Source organism: Dermochelys coriacea, chromosome 3, assembly GCF_009764565.3.
Source record: "Dermochelys coriacea isolate rDerCor1 chromosome 3, rDerCor1.pri.v4, whole genome shotgun sequence".
NCBI classification, from domain to species: domain Eukaryota; kingdom Metazoa; phylum Chordata; order Testudines; family Dermochelyidae; genus Dermochelys; species Dermochelys coriacea.
The window spans coordinates 49244467-49262624 of record NC_050070.1 but is presented as its reverse complement, the minus strand read 5'-3'; the positions used below and the strand labels follow the sequence as shown (position 1 = coordinate 49262624).

At 40.5% G+C, this 18158-nt stretch overlaps 1 protein-coding gene across 1 annotated transcript in view; it reads left to right on the top strand.

Annotated features, from left to right (window-relative positions):
- The window catches only part of KHDRBS2 (KH RNA binding domain containing, signal transduction associated 2), a 640432-nt gene extending 624230 nt beyond the window's left edge, over positions 1-16202 (top strand). Inside the window, exons 11-12 of the transcript XR_005291960.2 lie at positions 10604-10746; positions 14466-16202. The gene's annotated coding sequence lies outside the window, so the exon portion shown is untranslated. The remainder of the gene's footprint in view (positions 1-10603; positions 10747-14465) is intronic.
- Positions 16203-18158: the final 1956 nt, after the last annotated feature.

The window sequence follows — 18158 nt, the reverse complement described above, 5'->3', positions numbered from 1 at the left end:
TACTAGATCGCATGCCCTGATTCTCATGGGTGACTTTAATTTTCCTGATATCTGCTGGGAGAGCAATACAGCGGTGCATAGACAATCCAGGAAGCTTTTGGAAAGCGTAGGGGACAATTTCCTGGTGCAAGTGCTAGGGGAGCCAACTAGGGGGAGCGCTTTTCTTGACCTGCTGCTCACAAACCGGGTAGAATTAGTGGGGGAAGCAAAAGTGGATGGGAATCTGGGAGGCAGTGACCATGAGTTGGTTGAGTTCAGGATCCTGACGCAGGGAAGAAAGGTAAGCAGCAGGATACGGACCCTGGACTTCAGGAAAGCAGACTTTGACTCCCTCAGGGAACAGATGGCCAGGATCCCCTGGGGGACTAACATGAAAGGGAAGGGAGTCCAGGAGAGCTGGCTGTATTTCAAGGAATCCCTGTTGAGGTTACAGGGACAAACCATCCCGATGAGTCGAAAGAATAGTAAATATGGCAGGCGACCAGCTTGGCTTAATGGTGAAATCTTAGCGGATCTTAAACATAAAAAAGAAGCTTACAAGAAGTGGAAGGTTGGACATATGACCAGGGAAGAGTATAAAAATATTGCTCGGGCATGTAGGAAAGATATCAGGAGGGCCAAATCGCACCTGGAGCTGCAGCTAGCAAGAGATGTCAAGAGTAACAAGAAGGGTTTCTTCAGGTATGTTGGCAACAAGAAGAAAGCCAAGGAAAGTGTGGGCCCCTTACTGAATGAGGGAGGCAAGCTAGTGACAGAGGATGTGGAAAAAGCTAATGTACTCAATGCTTTTTTTGCCTCTGTTTTCACTAACAAGGTCAGCTCCCAGACTGCTGTGCTGGGCATCACAAAATGGGGAAGAGATGGCCAGCCCTCTGTAGAGATAGAGGTGGTTAGGGACTATTTAGAAAAGCTGGACGTGCACAAGTCCATGGGGCCGGACGAATTGCATCCGAGAGTGCTGAGGGAATTGGCGGCTGTGATTGCAGAGCCCTTGGCCATTATCTTTGAAAACTCGTGGCGAACGGGGGAAGTCCCGGATGACTGGAAAAAGGCTAATGTAGTGCCCATCTTTAAAAAAGGGAAGAAGGAGGATCCTGGGAACTACAGGCCGGTCAGCCTCACCTCAGTCCCTGGAAAAATCATGGAGCAGGTCCTCAAAGAATCAATCCTGAAGCACTTAGAGGAGAGGAAAGTGATCAGGAACAGTCAGCATGGATTCACCAAGGGAAGGTCATGCCTGACTAATCTAATCGCCTTTTATGATGAGATTACTGGTTCTGTGGATGAAGGGAAAGCAGTGGATGTATTGTTTCTTGACTTTAGCAAAGCTTTTGACACGGTCTCCCACAGCATTCTTGTCAGCAAGTTAAGGAAGTATGGGCTGGATGAATGCACTATAAGGTGGGTAGAAAGCTGGCTAGATTGTCGGGCTCAACGGGTAGTGATCAATGGCTCCATGTCTAGTTGGCAGCCGGTGTCAAGTGGAGTGCCCCAGGGGTCGGTCCTGGGGCCCGTTTTGTTCAATATCTTCATAAATGATCTGGAGGATGGTGTGGATTGCACTCTCAGCAAATTTGCGGATGATACTAAACTGGGAGGAGTGGTAGATACGCTGGAGGGGAGGGATAGGATACAGAAGGACCTAGACAAATTGGAGGATTGGGCCAAAAGAAATCTAATGAGGTTCAATAAGGATAAATGCAGGGTCCTGCACTTAGGATGGAAGAATCCAATGCACCGCTACAGACTAGGGACCGAATGGCTCGGCAGCAGTTCTGCGGAAAAGGACCTAGGGGTGACAGTGGACGAGAAGCTGGATATGAGTCAGCAGTGTGCCCTTGTTGCCAAGAAGGCCAATGGCATTTTGGGATGTATAAGTAGGGGCATAGCGAGCAGATCGAGGGACGTGATCGTTCTCCTCTATTCGACACTGGTGAGGCCTCATCTGGAGTACTGTGTCCAGTTTTGGGCCCCACACTACAAGAAGGATGTGGATAAATTGGAAAGAGTACAGCGAAGGGCAACAAAAATGATTAGGGGTCTAGAGCACATGACTTATGAGGAGAGGCTGAGGGAGCTGGGATTGTTTAGTCTGCAGAAGAGAAGAATGAGGGGGGATTTGATAGCTGCTTTCAACTACCTGAAAGGGGGTTTCAAAGAGGATGGCTCTAGACTGTTCTCAATGGTAGCAGATGACAGAACGAGGAGTAATGGTCTCAAGTTGCAATGGGGGAGGTTTAGATTGGATATTAGGAAAAACTTTTTCACTAAGAGGGTGGTGAAACACTGGAATGCGTTACCTAGGGAGGTGGTAGAATCTCCTTCCTTAGAGGTTTTTAAGGTCAGGCTTGACAAAGCCCTGGCTAGGATGATTTAACTGGGACTTGGTCCTGCTTTGAGCAGGGGGTTGGACTAGATGACCTTCTGGGGTCCCTTCCAACCCTGATATTCTATGATTCTATGATTCTATGCTGATTTGTTAATGGTGGCCACAAGACACTACCAGGTAGAGTAGCAGAATTCCCTCTGATGAGTTTCAGAAAGTCTTATAGGCAGAACCAGAGATGACTTTAGGTCAAATCGTGCTCCATTCAAATGTCGAGAAAGAACGATCATTGTAGAATGAGACTGTGAAAACCCTGCTGACAGTAATGCAGAATACCACAAGTGAACACACAATGAAGTATATAATCTGCCCCATCAACTAGTTTTTCTAGTCCTCCTACAACTTGTCTGACCAGCTGTATTACAAATATCATTATGGCACCATCCTGTACTGAAGAGTACTTTTCCTTCTGGGAGCACTACCAAAAAAAATTACACTATTTCTCCACTAAAAAATCTTGGTGACTCTTATTTTTGCTAAGTCTTCCCAGGAAGATTGAATTGGTCAAGAGGCCTGCAGACAACACACTTGCTCTGTTTGGAAAAGGTGACAAGGAGAAATGTTTTAAAAACGCAGAAAGAAATGTCAATGTTCAATGTACTGCAAGGGACTAATATTTTCTAGATAGTATATCAACATCTCCACTGCCTCAACTAATACTGGCAGCCTTACTGTTCCCAGAGGCAGGCAGTCGCTCTGGCCACCAATTTCTGGGGGATGCCAAATCATCATCGGGGAGGTAGGACACATCTCTCAGCCACTCAGTTGTGTTTTGGAGTGTCTTTTTGGTCAGCCATTTGTGGAAATTGTGGAGGGGTAAGCACCAAACCTGTTTTCTGCCCTGGGCAGCAAACACCTAGGGCTAACCCTGACTATTCCTTTATAGTCTCCCAACAGCTGGTACAAGAATCTTCTCCTCTACAACTTCTGCCACCTCAATGAGTCTTTCCAATAAAGTGTTTATGGGTGACACAATGTACAATAAGAGCTCAGTTATGCAAACCCAGAAAAGTGGAAGCTTGTCTTTGGAAAAGGACAGATTTCCGACCCCAACATTATAATGGTATGAAGAAATAAAATACGAGACATCTTTTGAAAAAAATATGACAAGGAGCCTTGTATCAGGATTATATTATAACATATAGTTACCATTCTTGGAACGTGAACGAAATAAAAATCACAGATAATAGGAGGCTGACGAAACACAACAGGATCCTTAAAGATAACAAATTATAGATTATGATAAGATTTGCTTATATTTGTTTTGAAAGTTAATGTATGTGAATGATAAAATAAAGTGTGTTTTTAAAAAATTAGGCAGACCTTTCCTCTCCTGAGTATTGCTTCAATGGGACTGCTCGCAGCAGCAAGGATTGTAAAATTGGTCTCTAAAATTCTGTTGTGTTAAACATAAAAACACAGAATAATGATGGTTGATCTGAGCCCATATGGCCTTGTTATGTTCATATTTTCTCAGTTTTTGATATTATTTGCAGAACTCATGTTCTTTACACTGTACTGAAAGCCAGTGCTGCTATTCACAAGAGTCAGTATTATTCCTGGTAGTGTGCAGATTCAGGACCCTAGAGCCTAATCCAGAGCACATTGAAGTCAACGGAAAGATTGCTATGGACTTCAAAGGGTTTAACATCAGGCTCTAGGGTCCTGAATCTGCAAACTACCAGGCCCAGTACCATAGTATTTTTCATAAATAAAAGGGTTTTTCTTTTTAAAATACATAGATTGCACTGACCCAGCCAAGTGCTTAAGCACATGCATAACTGTGAGTAGTCTCAGTAAAGTCAATAGGACTACTCATAGACATAAAGTTATAAACAGGCTTTAGGACTTTGCCATATTTTTTTCCCCACAGACCTGGAATTTACGTCCTCCAAACTCACAGCTGCTGTTAGACATGATACCATACACTAGTTATGTAGTATAAATCTGTCAGTTCTTGCATTCTGGTGCTATAAGCTTCTTACATGCTATTCTAATACAGTGCATGTGCCCAGGGCAAGGTTTCTGTTGGGTTGCACGGGTATAAGCAACGGGAGGATTTATCCACATGCATCAAATTAACCCTAAAAATCAAGTTTCAAAATGAAAAAAATATTTTAAAATTAAAAAAAAAATAAAACTCAAGCAGTGAAAACATGAACACTGATGTGCTAATTGCATTCATAAACCCTGTTCACACTTTCATTTCCATGTTCTGACAATTCATAAGCACAAATAGAGTCCCGGAACCATTCTTTCTGTCCTGTTGAAAGGAAGGGTCGTTCAAATAGTAATTCATTGTTATTCAGTGGAGTACACATACCAAGATGCGGGGGGGGGAGGAATGTTCAGCCTCTAGAACTGTTTAGTAGGACAGCCACGTTGTTCCCAAATTATAACAATGATTACATTTGACCTATGCAAAAATCTATATATTTTTGGCTTTTTTCTTTTCTGTTCTGGCCAAGAAATCTGAAATCCTAGGCAGCATGAAAAATACCTTCTGTCCTAGCATTAACAGTCACCAATTTCCATTTTCAAAATTCAGGGCAATTTTATGTGACATCCGTTTAACCCAGCAATAAAGTAAAATGGCTATTGCTATTGTTAAATAATAAGCTGTGTAAATTTCATCTGTTAGGCATGTATGCAGTGCTTTCAACACTGAAAAAAGCTGTTTCCAGTGGTTATGATTTTTGATGTTCATAATTTGAAGTAATCCATACACTATTATCATTCTGGAGAAATCCAGGGGTTTTTGTGCACTTTTATTCAAACCTATAAGATCTTAGGAAATAATAACAAAACATATTTCATCATGAATCAAACCCTGAGGCTAGAACTGACTTGGTTCATTGTTTTTGTATTTATAGTTTCTACCATAGTACATTTTGACCCTCAATTGTATGATTACACTTCCAAATATTTCATGTGTGGCCTGGCGAGTCACTTTGTTCCCACTGCATGAAGAAATAAAAGAAGCTGACCTTCTTAAAATGTATCTCTGAAATGATGTAAAAGTATATGCCAGTATATATGTGTGTGTGTATATATATATATACACATCACTGCACACTGAATGTGGCAAACGGGAAACGGAATACATTTTTGCATGACAAAGTTTTCCTTTTCAATGCATTTTAGCAATGAAGTCTTTATCCTAGCAAAGTTCATTCATTAAATACTGTGATATAAGTTAAAATTATTTTTTCCATATATTTAAGTCCTGATTTGCAGAGCTGATGAGCTTCCACAACTGTGCTTGACTGCAGGTGTTTCAGCACTTCTGAAAATGAAGCCTTTTATGTTTTTGCATAGTTATCAGGGCCAAATTAAGGCAAGGGCCAGGGATCTACATACAGGGATCATAACAAGGGCCCCTCATGGCTCTGCCACTGTAGCCCTGCCCTAGGGCCAAAAGCGCATCTGCATTTTGAATTTTAGTGGCAGGACTCCCCATCCCCTGAAGAGCATCAGTGGTGGAGCAGGGATCCCTGCTTCCCCCACTCTGGAGAAGCAGAGATGGCCCCATCATTGACCTAATGGAAAGGGTTTAGCTGCATGTGAGCAAGCAAGGCCTGCTGCTCTTTTTTCCTCCTGTCATATACAGAATCCTTGTTCATTTCCTAGGTTGGAATTGACAGGGCTCCCCTTAGCAGCATATCTTGGAGCTAACACCCCATTTAGCTTCATGGGGTAGTTCGTCTGTCTCTGAGCTACTGTTTCAGTCTGTCTGCAGACTCAGACAGACATCACTGCATGAGTTTTCAAGCTCTTTATCACCTTGGTGAGGGCTTACAATTTTTGTTTTTTAATGAAAGCAGAAATTCTGGCATAATTACCCGACTCCAGACACTGTGGTCCTAGACACAGGTCTATTGTGTCCATGCCTAATTATTATATTCCTTATTAATTGGATGTGGCATATTAAGAGTTAACAAAATAAGATAATGACACAGAGAGAGAAACTATCAAAGTCCTCGGTCAAGTGATTTCAGAATTTAGGAAATGTGACTAATGATCGTGTCTGACAGAATATAGCCACAAGGTGGTGTTGTGTTGTTCAGGTGAGAAGGAAAGCAATATAAATGAGAGGTTTCAAAGTAGCAGCTGTGTTAGTCTGTATCCGCAAAAAGAACAGGAGTACTTGTGGCACCATAGAGATGTATGCTCTAATAAATTTGTTAGTCTCTAAAGTTCCACAAGTACTCCTGTTCTTTTTTTAAATGTAAATGAGCTTATCAAAACCCATGTTTAGTACTCCCATTTCTGTGGACCATCCAGTCTCTGCAGCTTAGGAGTTCCTCCCTCCCTTACCCTGGAGTTCATCACTTGTCTAGGTGCAGAGCATGATTTGTGTGGGGTCCAGTTACATAACCAGGAAGAAATTTTGGGGTCAAGGAAGGAATTTTCCTCCAGGGCAGATTGGAAGAGACCCTGGAGGTTTTTCGCCTTCCTCTTAGCATGGGGCACGGGTCACTTGCTGGAGGATTCTCTGCTTCTTGAAGTCTTTAAACCACGATTTGAGGACTTCAATAGCTCAGACATAGATGAGAGGTTTTTCGCAGGAGTGGGTGGGTGAAATTCTGTGGCCTGCATTGTGCAGGAGGTCAAACCATATGATCATAATAGTCCCTTCTGATCTTACTATCTATGAATCTATGAATATGTTAAAAACATAGCTAGGAATGGGCAGGAAAAAAGAGCTCCTGATTTTAACTCTCCACCTTCATCCCCTGATGAGTGCTAGAGGCAGGTTTCTTCCCTTCCTGGAAGTTCTAGTAGGCCACTCTGTGATGTTTTGGGATCAGCCAGACCAGTCAGGAGTTCTGTTACTGTAACTTTGGGTATCTTAATGCTATGCTCATGGGTGGCACATATAATACACTGGGGAAGGCTGTGCCTCCCCAAACAGCCCCATGTGGCCCCAGCCACTCTCCATCCCAGGCTCCCTCCTGCAGCTAGTTGGCCCCTTCCCCAGGCAGGCTGCTCCTCTTTCAAGAAGGGAATCCTGCTGAGGCTGAGGCTGGGGCTAGGGCAGTTGGGGCCGCCTAGTACTTGGGGGGCTTCCGGCACTGGGGCCGCATCGCCCAGCACTCCAGGGTGGGGGGAGAGGGGAACTGTGCCCCACCGCTATGGGGCTGGAGGCTCTCGGGCGACTCAGGGCTGGGGGGCCTGGCAGCTGGGGGGGGCTCTGGGCTTTGGGGGTAAAGGGAGCAGAAGGGGTGGGCCTGGCTGGGGGCTAGCCTCCCTGAGCCCATGGTTCACCCACCGCCCATGGCTATGCTGCTATGGCTCTGACAGCTCTAGCCAGCTTACAAGCATAAAGATTTCAACCCTGGCTTCCGTACACCAGGTTACTCCTGGTAGGTTCACCCCACTAGCCCTTCTAGTCCAAGTCCCCGCAAATCCATCTCCCTGAGTTCTTAACTACCAGCCACTTTTCCCCTCCGGTTTGTCATCCTTAAAGGAGTAAACCTGCCCCCAGTTATCAGTTTTCTTTGTGACATGCACTTCACACAGTTGCATAACAGAGACCTGCTTGGGCTAAAAATAAACAAAGTTTATTTAATAGGAAAATTATAGATTCACAGATAAAATAGTAAGGAAAACCAAACACATACAAGTTACACAGAAAATAAACAGAAAGATGCAATCTGAGGCTTACATTTCCATATTAACTAAATTTCCTTATTTAATACAAGTTACCTGTTGTCGCTGTATAGTTTCCCATTATGCCCTGTGTCCTGGAGGGGATCCAGTATTTCACAGACAGCATCCTGCTTAGATGCTGGCCCTCAATTTCAGGACCATCTTCACTTCACCTTTTCCCTTTAACAGACTTTAGAGGTGTTTTTTCCTGATCTCTCAGACTACAGTTATTCATGGTTCTAGAGAGCAGGGGAAACTCCCTCCTTCCTTAGTTTTCCAAGACTGGGTTTTTCTTTTCAGTTTCAATGTCTTTCCATTAACTTTAATGGTACACCATTGTCTTTCACTAGATTTTACAATGCTAGGTGCTTGCAATTAATTTTGTGTAAGCAACTAGCTGGAGAGGCCCTCCTTGCCTGATTACTTCACCTCCTATCTTGAGGTGATGATGCAGCTGCATCCTAGTTACAATTACAATGTTCTGCACATATACATACATGCCTAACTATAACATGAATCCATATCTCCTAATGACCTTCAAGTTCAGACCATTAAAAGTTTTCATTAAAGACCTTACTTGATATAGATTTACATATAATAACATTGTGTACAACCGATTCAATTGCTTATTCTGTGGAGTTTAGATTTCTTTTTCTCCACTTGGGGTGTCTGGACCCTGATGTTCTCCCTTTTTTTTTAATAAGTGAGTATTCAACCCAGTCAACTATTTTGTATATTTCTCTGATATAGAAGAAAGAGAGCTCATCAACAAATACCTCAATATGTTCAGACATCACCCTCACTGACTGACATTTCATGAGTTGTTTAAGCCCCCATTCCCATATTAAAATGAATAGAGATTTCTTAATCATGTTCCAAGAGTGTTGCAGTCTGAATGGCAAAAGCTCAGTTATTATAAGCAGTGATTGGGTAAGTGAAAATAAATCTTGGGATAGAGGTTGTCAGAAAATAACTACCAGATTGGGCTTCATAGCCGTATGTCTATAGATGCGAGAGCAAAGACTGTTCACAAACCTGTGTTTGGTTGTATATGGTATAATAATAAAGTTTGCTTTTTTCCATAGAACTTGCTATTCTTTTGAAATCCAACCAATGGGTAATCCCAGCCAATGTTGTTAAAATAAACTTTGGGAGTCTTTTAGGGATTGCCAGCTTTCCTTTTTACTTATTGAAAATTGTGATTATTAAATGAAGACTGCATCTATGAAAGGAAAGAGACACAGAGTAGAGAGTTTGATTAGATTCATTAATCTACTTCAGATATTTAAAGTCATCCAAGTCTACCTAGCCATTGTTATACAATTCATCTGTTTGAAAATACATACAGACAACTTTGACGGACATAACTAGGTTAAGTAATAACCTGCAGGGATTGAAAGGCTCTCTCTCTCTCTATTTTTTAATGCATTGCACTGGGATTGTGCTACTTTATTGCTTACCAAAAGAAAAAAAAGGGAAATTTGCATGGAATAAAACTATTCACTAGACTTCAGTGACTAGTGAAAAATAATTTATTTGAAGACAAGCATTAAGTATTAAGCTTAAGTATTTAAACAATTATTTCTGGAGAAACCTGCTTGACATTTATCATCCAATCACAAAAAGCTGGTATGGAAAAGACCAGTTGGGTCACACATTTTAGGCCCTTGCAATGTGGAATCATTCCCTGAAGATATAGTATATATCTTCAAATACTTTGCCCAGACCCATTTTAAATATTTCAAGGGAAGGGGATTTGTGTGTGTATGTGTGTGTGAAGGAGCTAAATAGAAAATAGGTTTTACATGCCAATAACTCATTCATTGTATATATACTACCCTTCCTGTTTCAACATTTAAATCAGCATCACTGGCCTCACAACTGTTGATAAATTGAAATGGCCAAACTGAGTGCAGTTTGGGATTTTGTGAATTGCTCAAAATATTTTGGTGTTGGCAAACTAATTAAAATTAACAAACTTTTTTTCTAGTCGGTTAAATCCCTGTTCTTTTTCAAGGGACATAGAAGAAAATTATTTTTCTAGCTCATAGGAAGCTTGTACTATGTTTTAGGGGCAGACTATCATTTCCAAAAAGGTAAATTGGCATTAATGAGTGCCAGGTAAATAGGGTTCATATACTGTTCATATTATTTTGTACTAGATTTTATTCTGCCTCATCTTTCATTTTTGAATCAGTCTATGTATATATATATTTTCTCCCTGCACACAGTCCCTGCTAAACAGAACATAAAACTAATAATTCTGAAGTTTGAGTGGGTTTGAAATTAGACAAAATGATTTGCCCAGCCCTGTTGTTAATAGAATTTATGCACGTAACTCCCTATGTACCACTTTGAAGTTGTACTAAGTGACAGCAATCTCATTCCAATCAGAAGAAGAGCCATATGGCCCCATTATGTGATTGGCTGTTTTTTATGGTAGCTCAGAACAAAACATTTCTGATGTTTAAGTCTGTGCAAATTAGTTATGTAGATGGGCAAAAGTAGCAGTGCAGATGCATATGGCTTCATAGTTTCAATTTTTTCCACTTAATCTCCTTATAGGAGACACATAAGGAGGATTCCAATTGATCAAGATGAAAAGAGAGGAAAGAAATCAGCTGGGTTTTTTTCATACAAGGAATCTATATGGCCAGTGCGCGTTACACCAGAAGCGTTTCACTATTCAGTCTGAAGAACAAAATGAGGTAAGACTTAGGTTACTTTAGATCATATCTGAAGACTGCTTAGACTTCCCACCACCCAAGACACAGCATTAGGGCTGAAGCTGCAGTAGGAGCGGGAGCTACATGTGTACATCTAGAAGAGAATGTATCTGAGAGGGACTCTGCATAAAACTTGTAGTCATTGATTTTCTTGATGATCCTAATCCTTTGTCTAAAGATGAATCCAAGAGTCCTTGCCTGTCACTCTATTGCAGTGTTCATCCTTTGCTATTTGTGGATATGATGCAAATCACATGAACGAAATTACATAATTGCCTCTTTAATTGTCCACAGTTGTTTTGTAGATGGTGTTATATCAATATACTGTTTCCTGTTGTATGTTTAGGTTTGATAAGAGGTAATAAAAAAAGATTCTTACTGTATACTTTTAAAACACTTTGGGCTAGATTCAGAAAGGAATTTAGGTGTTGTGACACTCAGCATCGCCACACCTAACTTTTAGGCACTTGGAAAATCACTGGTATTCACCAGGACTCCTTATATGGAATGGAGGTAGATAGGTGCCTCAGAAGGGAATTAATGAAACCCAGAATTGTAGGTGGCACCTCAGCTAAGCTAACCAATTGGAGATGCTGAGCTGAGGGGTGTGTGCTAAGCCCTCCCTTCTCTTGGAAATAGGAGTCTCACTCTGTTCAGATGTTTCAGCTGCAAACCCACTCTTCGCATTAGGTGCCTATTCCATTTTGGCAGACAGGGACTCCCTCTGAACTCTTAGCCCAGTGATTAGGATACTCACTTGCAACATGGGAGATCCCCAGTTCAAGTCATCTGCACCCCCTCCAGCTGAAGGGGAGAAAGGATTTTAACTGGAATCTGTCACCTCTCAGGTGAGTGCTCTAACCATTGGGTTATGGGATAGTCAGAAGTGGGGCTTCTCAGTCTCTCCTGTTGCTTCAACAGGCGAGATTGAGGAGGCCCCACATCAGAAAATCTCTTATCCCATAGTTAAAGTATTCTCATGAATGGTAGCTTATCTCAGATCAAATCCCTTCTTCCCCCTCTGGTGGACCTAGGGTGTTGTCCACATCCCAGGTGAGTACCCTAACCTGTGGGCTAAAAATGTTGAGCAACATCATCCTTCTGCTCTGGCTGTTTTGTGTAAATTCATCTATGGGGGGCCAGTCTGGAAGGCAAGGTGTGAGCATGGTTACTGGATTGGGTCCTATAGGCAAGTTAAGCCGAAGAATTCCAATTTCCCCTTGTTCATGCATCTATCTGGGGCTTAGGCATCTGGGCACCGGGCTGCAGTGTGCATGCCCAGAGACAGAAACACAGGCGCCATGGGAACTTTTACCCCCCAAAATGGTCGGTGCTACAGTGGTATGTGCCTACAGTGTTCAGCAGCAACTGAACAAGGGCTTTGTAAATCCCCAGTGGGACCTGATTTAAATGCCAAAAGTGACAGTTAGGCACCTTAGTCCTTTTGTGAATTAAGCCTTACTGACCTACAAAACTGTGAACGGTAGTAAGTCGTATATGAGAGAAAGTGTTAATGCTAGGTCTTGGACCGTGGACTGCTGGCCTATTATTTTTGTTGCTGCAGAATCAGTAAAAATGTATTTCTACCAATATGTAAAAATCATGAGAATTTTTAAAAGGATATTTTGACATTCAAACTACATTTTCCAAAGGTAGGAAGTATTCACACAACTCTGTAACTTGAAATAATGTATGAATTTTAATAACTCACACCTTAGATATATATCATGCTTCTTTGTTTTTAGTGTTAATTTTTCATTGTACTGGTGAGTGTAACCTTTCAAAACAATTGTAAGCTAAAAGTTCCGCAACAAATTAGCCCGATAGTCACCACAAGCTCTTAGCAATCATCCTTAAAATTGACATTAATGTAGGTTTTGCTCACAAGAGGACCATTGCTGAACTGGGCATTGTGTTATTGAATGGACATTTAATTGTATATTGTCAGCCCCAGAGATGGTGGGTTCTGTAGGTCAGAGATTACTTGAAACCACATTTTGCTACTATGCTTGCAATCCAATAAAAAGGATGAGCACTTCAACTTAAAGTGTTTAGTTTTCCCATCTGTTAGAAAATGTCCATGTATTCACAGATTGCAAGACAAAGCAGCTAAGTCAAACACGCAAGACATATTGAAAGTTACAAGCCATTTATCTAAGGTAGATAATATTGTCCTCATAAAAGTTTTTATCATGGTGTAGATTTAATTGGTACTGGGAAGACACTGACACTGGGAAGAATGCTGACATTTTTATTTATACTAAGAAAGTCTCAGGTGAGGTGAAAGCATTATAAAAAGTGCCAGATTCTGCCACTTTATTCATGTTGAGTAGTATCTTACTTTGTGAGTAGCCCCACTTTCTTCAGTGGTATCCTAGAAACCAGTGACTCTGAAAAGGAATAAGGCATCATGGTAAATAACAAATTGAACATGTGGTCCGAGTGCAATGCTTTAGCAAAGAGTATAAATGTAATTCTTGGAAGTGTAAGCGGGGGAATATCAAGTAGGAATAGGGAGATGATATTCTAAGTATGGCATTAGTAAGACCATTACTGAATACAATCTCCAGTTCTGGTGCCCACAATTCAAACAGGATGTAGAATAATTGGAGAGGCTTCAGAAAAGAGCTACATGGAAAGGGAGAGACTAAAGAAGCTCAGTCTATTTAGTTTATCCAAGAGAAGGCTGAGAGCTTGATCACAGTCTGGAAGTATCTACACGTGGAAGAGATTTGTGATAGTAGACAGTTCTATAATACAACCAAAAAGGGCATAATGAGAACCAATGGTGAGAAGCTGAAGCTAGACAAATTCAGACTAGAAATATGGCACAAAAAGGGCTATTAACCATTAACAATTCAAACTCTCCATCACTTGCAGGCTGTAAGTCAAGATTTCTAAAAGATATGTGATAGCTCAAATACAAGTTATGGGCTTGATGCAGAAATTATCAAGAAGTCCTTTAGTTTATGTTATGCAGGAGGTCAGACTAGATGATAATTAATGGTCACTTCTGGTCTTAAAAATCTATGAATCTAAGGGTTTGTCTACACTTAAAATACAACAGCAGGTCAGCTGGGCCACTGCAGCTGGCTGCTGTAGCACTTCCATGTAGACACTACCTACACGGATGGGGGGGATTCTACCATCAGCATAAATAATCTACCTCCCCAGGAGGCGATAGCTAGATCTGTCTACCTGGGGACTTAGTTCGGCTTAACAATGTGTGGATTTTTCAGACCCTGGATTGATGTAGTTAAACAAACCTAATTTTCTAGTGTAGACCAGCCTAAGACTCTATGACATTTTATTAGGCTGGCAGAATCTGACCCTCACTCATATACAGTATAACTTTTATTGAAATATCTATTTTTGGAATTATGATAAAATACTTTAATTCTTCCTTTTCTAAACTATTTCTAAAGAGACTGAAAATATGTAGTCTTTCGGATTGTAGTAGCTACCCCTTCGGGCAGATACAAGCTCTGAAGATATGCAGATTACAGTTTCTGAATTGTCATGATGATGATTTAAATATGTACCACTTCAGCATTCTTGTTAGGCTCTAATGCAATAATGATGAAATACCAAAAATATTAATGTATGCTATGTTCTTTGAACTACACAAGTGTGTTGTACCACTTTGATCTTCCTCAGTACTCTGTATCTTAACTGCCTCTCATTCCATTCTCTTTCCACAGGTTAATAAGACTGTAATGTTGGAAGAAACGTTATGACAAGCAAATCAAAATGCAGCATTCTGAAAGGTCAAAATGGGACATTACATCCTTATTATTCCAAGAATACATGAGTGTAATACTATGGCAATATTTTTCAGTGAAAAAAGATTTTAATCAAGAGCTGAAAATGGAAAAACTTTATTTCTTTTTTATGACAAAGATTATAACAAGGCTGTGAAATAAAGCTCTTCCTGTTGTAATTTTCCAACTGTGGATCCTACTTATATGTCAAAGACCTAAACTATACCAAAGAGTTCATACTTGTATTATGCATTTTATCTGTATCTATAGCTATGTACAGTAGATATCATTTAGAATTCAATATTTTTGCTTCTGAAATCACACAATACCCATTTTAGTTGACAGATTGCATATCTGTTTTACATTGGCTCCTTCCTTTTAAGGCAAAGGAATTTACAGTGCATCCACTAGCTTAGTAACAAACTGCTAAATATATGAAACTCTCATGATCTGATGTGTCATCACACACATTAAGCCTCTTCTTCTAGGACTACAGGTCTGAGGAAACAAAAGCTAAGCTATAAGAATTTGAAATAGTACATTTTTCAACACCTAAACACAACTTTAAGATTCTTTTGGCCAAGACTATTTCTACTTATTGAGCAAATGATGTAATTAAAATTAAAGGTGGGCATTTGAAAAGCAGCACTCTTGCTGACTAGCCAAAAAACCCTTTGCTTATCCAGATCGATATTTGAGGAGTTTGATATTATGTGTAGAATTACAGTTGAGGTGTTAGCAATGTTAAAAGCTGTTATGCAAAAACATTAAATTATTTCGAACCATAACTAGCTTTTAAATATTGTTAGTGTTATTGGTATAGGTGGATCCTGCACGAGAGCTGTCAGGTAGAAATTAAGAGAAGACAAAGTGATGTTCGTATATGTATTTTCCAGGGAAATATGCCTGAAGAAATTCCATCTTCATGATACTTTTAAGTTCAGCATCTTGCTGAGGAAAGCCAGTTAGGTTTTGTGGCTTGGACATGACAGCACCAGGAGATTTTGGTTTCTCATGTTTTGGTTTTAAGTGAACAACCCCCCTCTGGTACTTGAGCTTCACCCTAATCATGCACATTATTTTGTCCTCTCTGATTGACCTGCCATAGTTCAGTGATAAGGAAGCAGGGAGATCAGGTGACTTGATCCAAAAACAATTTCAGGCCTTGAGTAGAAAAAGTGATTTTTTCCCCCTTTCTTTGGGTGATTTCCTTTTCCACTAGAGACTGCAAATGCATTTGTCATCCTTTGTTTTCAGCTATAAGGTAGAATAGTTTTGGAGTGTATTCACAATCTGCAATGTATTTTGAAACTTCAAAGATTTTGCAAAACTACACATAAAAATCCCTAATGGCTGTTCATTTCATTAGTGCCTATAGAAATTATTGTTTTCTTGTGTCTAGAAAAATTCTGCAAAGTGCAGTTTAATGCATTATGTCTGGTTCTTTGTAACTTAACATAACTTGTTAGTTATGAAACTAAAATTGCTGTACTGAACTTCCTCTGTTATTATGCGCCCACTGTTATTATGAGGATGCAGGTATACAGACAATACAAAACAGTAAATGGCATGACACCTTGTTTGTGGAGTTATTAAATCTTTATAACACAAATCCATTAACATCCTCCTTGCATTTGAAATTTGTACCAATATATCTGCTTGCATATAAACATGCTACTAAGAAATCATCATAGTTTTCATTGTATACCTTTTTTCTTAGAGAGGGACAAAACAACATTAAAGCATATGATTTGATGGAGAATTTCAGCTGTCGATAGGACACTGTGCTTACACTTTTCATACTATTCATTTTAAAAATTATTTAGCTGTATAGTCACACAGTAGAGTGCAATATTTATAACAAAACCAGAATGGAACATCAATAACTCTTTTGGTGGTTGTTATACTCTTTTCATGTTTGCCTTTATGATTAGATTATTACTGTTGTCATTTGTAGCATTACCCAAAGTTCCCTATGCTTAGCATAGGAAATTCCTAGGAAATACTGTGACTACCAGAGGCATCATTGTTTAGTTACTTCATGCAAATGAGAAGTTATAAAGGGTCATTTATGTTTTGAAAACACTCGGAATAGTCACATGTACACCATAGACACAAACCCCAAGGAAGAGGATCACATGATTTCTTATGAGCAGAACTCCTTAATTATACATAGATGAGAAGAGATGGGTGGGGGAGTCTCCTGTTAAAATAGGAACAAGACTGAGGTAGAGGAGAAGAAGGAGGAAGGTGATGTGTGAGTGGAGGGTGTTTGGTAAGGGAGCAGAAAATGATTAGGTCCATAATGGAGCAAGCCCATTGAGCTTTTAAAAACAAGGAGGGTTTCTTTTTAATTGATTCTGAAATTAATGGACCAATCTACAATAGACTATTTTGCAAAGCCACACAAGGAGAGGCTGTATAGTGGGCCTCTCTGAAAATGTACTCCTTTCTGCACAAATCTAGCTTTGGATGTACGTGCATTTGTTTTGTATTTTTGTCTCACACAACCCGTTATTTAGTATTTGATGTATAAATAAACTATAAACTGGAAAATACACTAACGATCCATGAAAGGAAAGCAGTTGCATTATTAAAGAGAAGTAAAAATAATTTGACTGAAAGGCATTTTTAGAGACAGTAGATTCGGTCTGATTTATCAGTGTGCACACAGCAGTTAATATATCTTTCACCATTACTACCACCTGACAGCTGTTCAGCATCCTATGGAAAATACAAGGGTAGTCACAGTCCAGTGCATAGTGGACAAGTGTCAACATCACAGAAATCACCACCCCAACTAGTACTAACTGGCACATTTGTTGACATTCTCGGCAGAGAGGCCAGTGATTGAATGAGCATGGAGACTTTGAATTGCAAGCTCCACTGAAGAGAGAGAATCTCACTGAAATCAGTGGCAGTTCAGCAATATATTTCAATTGATATAGGATTGGACCCACTGTCTTTTTATTTGCCTTGTACGTTACATCAGAGTTGAGGCATCTTCTTGGCACACCATAGCTTACCTGCCAACAATGGCCAGGTAACAAAAAGCCAGTAGATTTAAATTTGCATAAATGAATGATGGGTGAATTAGAACACATGGTGACGGTGCAGGGCTTCCAACTCCCTCCTTTGATGTGGGCAATGAGGTGCAGAGTGCATGCCAGCCTCTCCCACTGCTCTCATCATTGGGATGCCTGGAAAAAGCCCAACACTGTCACCAATTACCCAAATTCTGATCTGTGGAAATAGGACTTGGGTTGTTAGTTCCTCTGTCATTGGATGAGGTGGAGGGGTACTCTCTCCCTTCATATTCTTACCCCTTTTCAAGTCGCTTTGGCCTGAAGGTTTTCTTCCCACGTCCCCAGTCAAAGCCTGGAAGGGGAGACCAACAGCTGGAATTGCAGACTCAACTCCCAGCTCTACACTTGCAGGGGGGAGGGGGAAAATGAGAATGGGCTGGTGCACATGCTGAGGAACTAAGATGGCCCTAACTACATTACAGCAGCTCTGATTGGCTGCCTTCCCCAGAAGGCTGGATATAATGGAAGACAGCCAATAAGAGGGGTTTCCTTTCACAGCTGTGTCTGAAAAGACAGAGTCCAACCTGTGAATTTGACAGGTCTGATG